General features: G+C 39.4%; 1 long non-coding RNA gene across 1 annotated transcript; it reads right to left on the bottom strand.

The window, feature by feature from the left end:
- Positions 1-429: 429 nt before the first annotated feature.
- Positions 430-5,006, bottom strand: LOC125907250 (uncharacterized). Its single transcript, XR_007452526.1, has 3 exons — positions 4,913-5,006; positions 4,771-4,824; positions 430-570 (listed from the first exon to the last, which is right to left on the bottom strand). It is a non-coding gene; the product is annotated as an uncharacterized LOC125907250 (long non-coding RNA).
- Between the last annotated feature and the right edge of the window lie 1,365 nt (positions 5,007-6,371).

Here is a 6,371-nt window from a genome sequence, read left to right as displayed (position 1 = left end):
GTGCCGCAGATTCAGCATTGCATCCGATGAATTCAGGTATCATCAACGTTTCCAAGCATCATACCGCAGTCTTGACATTGGCCAAGACAGATTCGGGAAGGGGTCCCGCGGTCTTGAGATTTAGTGTGAATCCCTGTAATGAGTTTTATGCTGTGCTACAACAGTATTTTTCCTTACCTTCACTCGATATCAGCAAAAGCCACCAATACGGCAAGACTGTGACTGTGATGACTGTGACATTGCCGTCTTTATCGTTGTCGAATAGCTGCCAGCTCACGCATCCATCCTGATTTGGCGATACTAGTATCGGAGCTGGTGCCACGCTCTCTTGCACGTGGGCACCATGCTCCCTAGCCTGTGAGCTATTCAGCCCCATGCTCTGGCAGTTACACTGCTTTTGTTGTAAAGCTCATTACTCGTCTGCCAGAGCATGAGCTGTTCCGATAGTGGTGTTGCTAGCCATTTCTGCTATTTTAACCCATGCTCTGGGAGTTACATTTTATTGGTTGATTTCAATGTGGCTTGTAAGCCAGAGCATGAGTCTGATACAACCAGTGAGATATTTTTTGGCTACATGATGTCATTTGAAAAAAAAAACATAAATGCAAACAATTAATTTATTTATACTGTTTACTCAACTGTTTCATATTGCGCCTTCCAGGACTGTAGACTAGACGTTTTTGAGTGAGGACTAGGCTTGAACAATTAGGTTCGCTTTCATAGACGTGAAGATGATAGTTCTTTCATTATAAACAAACTGAACGTGAATCGTAATTGTTCAATTCATTTGATTGAATGAAAATAAGATATACTGTTTCATTTCGGGATAAGAAAGTAATTATTTACCATTAACATTGTTTGGCAGTCCAAGACATTCTTTATTTTAACGGGTAGGACACTCTGTTTGTGAACGTACTGGTCAACGGCTCACGATCATATTTGTGGGGGTCGTGATGCTCTGACAATTTTGTCTCGAGGCGGCAGCGATGATGAAGCGTTCGTTGTCATCGGGTTGCGGCTAGTGTTGGGAATTGTGCTCGAGCGCACACTTCGCACATTGCGTACGTCGGGTGCGTAGTGTTGGGTAAAGAACAACTGTGTGCACTCCATACCACACCCCACCGCTCAAAGTGCGCATTATGCGGAAAGTGCTGATCGAAGTGTGCTATGCTATTGACGGAGTGTGTGCAGTTTACGCAGTGCTAGCAATGTGCTAACACTTTCGCACCTGTGGGCGTATTGCTAAAGCAACTAACAAAATCATCATGCGTTCTCGTTCTACTCAACATACTACCCATCTTGAGAGACCGAGAAAGCATGTTGATTTTGTTAGTTGGGTACTATGCGAATGTGCTAACCTCCCAACTAACAAAACCTACAAGCTCTCTCTCTCTCTCTCTCGTTCTACCCAGCGGACCATTAAACCTGAGAGAGCAAAAAAGCGTGTTGGTTTTGTAAATTGGAATTTTCGCAATATGCTCACATTCAGCGCTTAATTGTGCTACTTTACCCAACACTAGTTTCGACCACGATGGTGATGGCGATGCGGCGGCGATGATGCCGATGTGGATTGTAGCTGTCCATGGTGCCGTGATTTAACTCTTCGCTGACGGTTATGTCTCAGAGGCGTATGTGACTAGTACCGTTACTATATAGGAGCGATGCTACTGCCCAATTTTTGAGCTATTTTAACTCAGGCTTTCACTGATTGCTTTTTTGTTTTTGTGTTAATGCGATACGTGCCAAAGCATCAGCAGCTTCAAAATAAAAGAAACCGCGTTTTTTATACTGATGGATAATAATCTTACTTTTATATTTTAACTATTTACATGATTATGTATTTATAGGAATACAGCAAATTTGCCGTACGCATATACAGATCTTCTTCTTCTTCTTTTTGGCACAAAACCGCTACCGGTCAACGCCTGCCTGTACCCCACTAGTGAAGTGGGCTTGGCTTTCAGTGACTTTTTGTTAGCGTAGCTGGATAGTCAGTCCCACGTATGGGGGCACGGTCTATTCGGGGCTTGAACCCATGACGGGCATGTCGTTAAGTCGTTCGAGTTGACGACTGTACCACCAGACCGGCCCACGCATATACAGATAATTTAATTTGTCTTTTCACTCGTCGGGGTCACCACTTAAAATGTTTGATCACGTTACCACTCTACACTTTATTACTTACGGCAATTTCACTACGACGCTGAGCGAGCCGAGCCCGAGCTAAAGCCCATGCCAGTGCCCGTCATTGCGAATGCGGTTCATATTGCGATTATTTGGTTGATGTTAATAGTTTAACCATTACAGGGTTTCCCACGATTTATTGGTTGGTTCCCATAATTTTCTGGTAGCTTCCCATAAGTTTTTGGTCTGTTCTCACAACTTTTTGGGCATTTCTCAGAATTTTTTGGTTCAATTGCATTGATAACCATTCGGAAGATACCAATAAATTATGGAAACGAAACAAAAATCTATGGGATACGATGAATAAATAAATAAAAATTATGGGAACCCCTGTATACAACATACAATATACATAGCCTACATAATTACATTGACAGATAAAATTGGATGCAACGATCGGACGGAATAAATAATAAATAAAAATCTCTGATATTATCTGTAAAATATCAATAAAATTTGACAGACCTTCCGATAAAATTGCATCTGATGGAGCACTGCCACGGGCCTAAGGACCGCATGCCCTTAGTGCCCTAATTCTTCCTCCGGTTGCTAACGCGGTTGGCAACCACGGTCTAACCCGATTAGAGGAAGGTGGAAGGTTGAGGTGCACAGGGTCAGATGGCGTACCTGCCATAATTTGCTATATTATAGATCAATTTAGTTAGAATTCGTCTAACACGAATCTAACGGTCAGAATTGGTCCGAAGTCATAACGGTCACTGCAGAACGAATAGGAACAAGACAACATAAATACTCTATTCAGTAAATTAACCATTATTTTTATGTTCCAATCCTGATGCAAAAACCGATCGAATTAGTTTCAGGAGACCGTAGAAAAATTTTGCAATGTCTACCATCAAACGTCTATACCAACGTCTGGGGAACTGTGGCAATAGCAATCAAATAGGAAATGCACTTTGTGAGGAAAATCAAAGAGGATATTTTTCTATTGCTCATCCTGAAAAACGCACCCATTTTCCAAACAACACAAACCGTCCACCGATTCCTCGCTTCAAATCGATTGACAAGTGTCATGTCGCCAACAAAGAAAAATGTGTAATTCTTGTACAATGCTTCTTCCTCAGAACACTACAGAACAGACACGTCTAAAGGCCGGGCTACATTGATCGTACTCGCAAGGGTAATTTCGATTTTCACTAGCGCATCTGGTGGCGGCTGGTGGAAGCTTTTTTTGGTCGTCGGGGGAATGGTCGTGCCGAATCTCAAAATTAATTAGTTTTTCCACCGTTTTTCGTTGCGAAAACGGCTGAAATACTTGCACAACATATTTATCTATCAATTGCATAGCTTTTTCAGTCGAGTTAAAGTAAAAAACATGGAAAAATAACGTATTTTCTGAAGCGGCTCAAAATTGTTTGCCAAATTGCTTCTGTCAGCGGCCGCCAGATGCGCTAGTGAAAATCGAAATTACACTTGCGAGTACGATCAATGTAGCCCGGCCTTAACGTAAGGCCCACGAAAGCTTTCAATCCGGTCCGTCAAGAACTTGGGCGATTATTTGTATGAAGCTAAATTAGATTGTAAGTTGAAAGACAAGAAAAAAGGATGCGCTAATTTTGTTCCACTTTAATAGAAGGACGGAACATTTAGTCTAAGTAGTTCGATAAACGAAGAGTGGATTAAATATAACTCAAAGGCGCTTCTTTGGTAAGGTAGCACCAAGGATGGCATGTAGCATGAGTTTTAATAGTTGATTAGTGACGGCACGCTAATCAAATTCCTCAGATTTTCACCCATTTGAGGACTTTTGGACTTTTTTGGATAGTAAGCAAATCATGTACTGTACATATGCTCAGCAATCCCCACTTTTGACAACCAAATTTACGCGAAGAAATAGTGTTGAGTAGTGATACTTTATTAAAAAGTAATCTATTTTTTATATAAGCTTTCTTTGTAAAAAAAAATATATGATATATTAGAATTAACTCATGGAACGAGACGAAAATAAGAAACTAAATAAAACTTATCAAAACGTCATTGGATAATCCGCGCCAAGTCAAGTGCGGATTATCGAGCGTGAACTGTATCGAAATATCACATTCTTCACTTCATTGATGGTGGTACTTTTTAGCTAAAAAAAATCAGGCCGACTCATCAAATTCACAAATATTTTAGTCAACACACCATCACAAATATATTTAGGGTAATTTACTTGGATTCAACGGGTATTACATTTGAATGAATCTATGCTGCAATTACCACATAAAGTTATTTTTGGTATTAAAAAAAACGATTTTAAGTATATGAGGTTAAAATAATTTTTTTGAGGTATATTATTTGTTTAAATATCATATTTTTACCATTGTTTGAAAACATGGTTCTCAAGGCATTCTAAATTGTTTGGATCGATTTGATTCTCTAATAAAAAGTTATTATAACATATTGATCAAAAAAATACCCGGGTGGTGGTTAGAGAAATGAAGGTTGATAAATTTATAAAGTTTAATATAATTAAATTAACTAATAACATTAATTTGATTTATTTTATAAAGGAATTAATATTGCAATTTATTTTAAGGAGGGTGTAAGCCTTTATAATAAACTTATTGTGTCATATGGACTTACCTATCGCTCCAGAACTTAAAGTCTATCGATAAGGAGAAAGCTCATCTCAATCATCTGTAATAAAAATAACATAATTAATGCCTTGTTTGATGCACTTCAATGTCACGATTTGCAATTTGCTTTTCCATGGAACTTAAATTACTTGCAGTTTAAGAGGAACACACGCACAAAAAAACAATTACTACACACGAAGCACACCGCAGACTGAACAGAAATGGCTCACTCCACGTGCGTACATCCGGGCAAGGAAGTACAGGTATGTGCAAGGCTATTATATGATAACAGGTGTTGGAATCAAGGCTATTATAGTCGATCAGGTGGTGAGATCAAGGCTATTATAGAAAGACAGGTGATGGAGTACATTGCATATTGACAAACCGCCGCTTGTCGTGCGTCGCTATGTCAACACTCCCATGCATTAAAAAAAATCGTCTAAAATTAAAAAAAAAATTTTTTTGTGCCAAACTTAGCCAAACAAAACAGCAAAAAAACTTTGTCAATTGATCATAATTACTTATTATTTAAATTATTATTTATTAATTATTTAAATTATTCTTATATGATTAATACTGAAATCAATTCTACAATATATTATGCTTTATAATATTAATTAAAATTAAAATTATTAAAAGTTAATTAAAATAAAAGTAAACGTCATTTTATTGATATCGTATTAAAACTTGAGAAATATGGGACGTTATCAAATATTCCACTTCCTATTCTTCTGTAATAGCCTTGGGTGGTGTCAAAAAGCGATCTATTTGCAGCCTTATTTCGTAAGTTTTTTATTGAAATATACACTAAATTTTGTACAATCTTGTAAAATGGTATGAGCAAAACGTTAAAGTTTCCTATGCATAGCTCAACAATCTCACTAATCGAAACACTTACAGCGAAATGCGGCTGTACTTTTGATGAGCTTTTCTTCGTATTTTCGCTACGCTCACTTACATTCATTCGTTGTCACCGTTCGCACCGTTGCTCATGCTGGCTCAACCGGGCGTTCAACGGCCCCCATCGTTTCATTCAACCAAAAGAAAGGAGGAAAGAAAGAAAGAATAGGTGAGCAGAATGTGGGCCAAGATTTGCCAACAATCCTTCACACACCCGCCCGCCCAAGTGTGGTGCTTTCTCCTATCCAAGCAAGCTCTACGGCTGGCCAGGAGTGGGCTGTCGACTCTTTAAGTGGCACCTTTGAGATTCATAGAAGTGTAAACAACGGTCGTTAATAACAATTGTTCTCATCATGTCGTAGAACGTTTGCTGCTGCTGCTGCTGCTGCTCCATGTGTCCTTCTCTTATGGGGTGGAAAGTATGCTCAAGAGTGAAGCCAAGAAGCCGGCTGCTTCTTGCTCGATGGTGCGCATAAATGAATGCTTTTTTATGATGATGAGCCTCGTAAAAGCGGCGCACCCATTTGCTTTTCGTTTGCACGGGTTCCGCCCATTCAATTCGTTCTCCTATGCTCCTGTACACGCCAAAAGACAGAGAGAGAATGGACTTTTTTTTTGTTATTGTGCGAAAACTTTTCCCCATCGTCCAGCAGGAACGGCCCCCACTGGCCGCTCGGTAGCACGTCCATCAGAAACAATTATGTGCCA

The sequence above is a fragment of the Anopheles coluzzii genome, chromosome 3 (genome assembly GCF_943734685.1).
Source record: "Anopheles coluzzii chromosome 3, AcolN3, whole genome shotgun sequence".
Lineage (NCBI taxonomy): Eukaryota > Metazoa > Arthropoda > Insecta > Diptera > Culicidae > Anopheles > Anopheles coluzzii.
The sequence above is the reverse complement of the archived record's forward strand: the minus strand, read 5'-3'. Positions and strand labels throughout refer to the sequence as shown.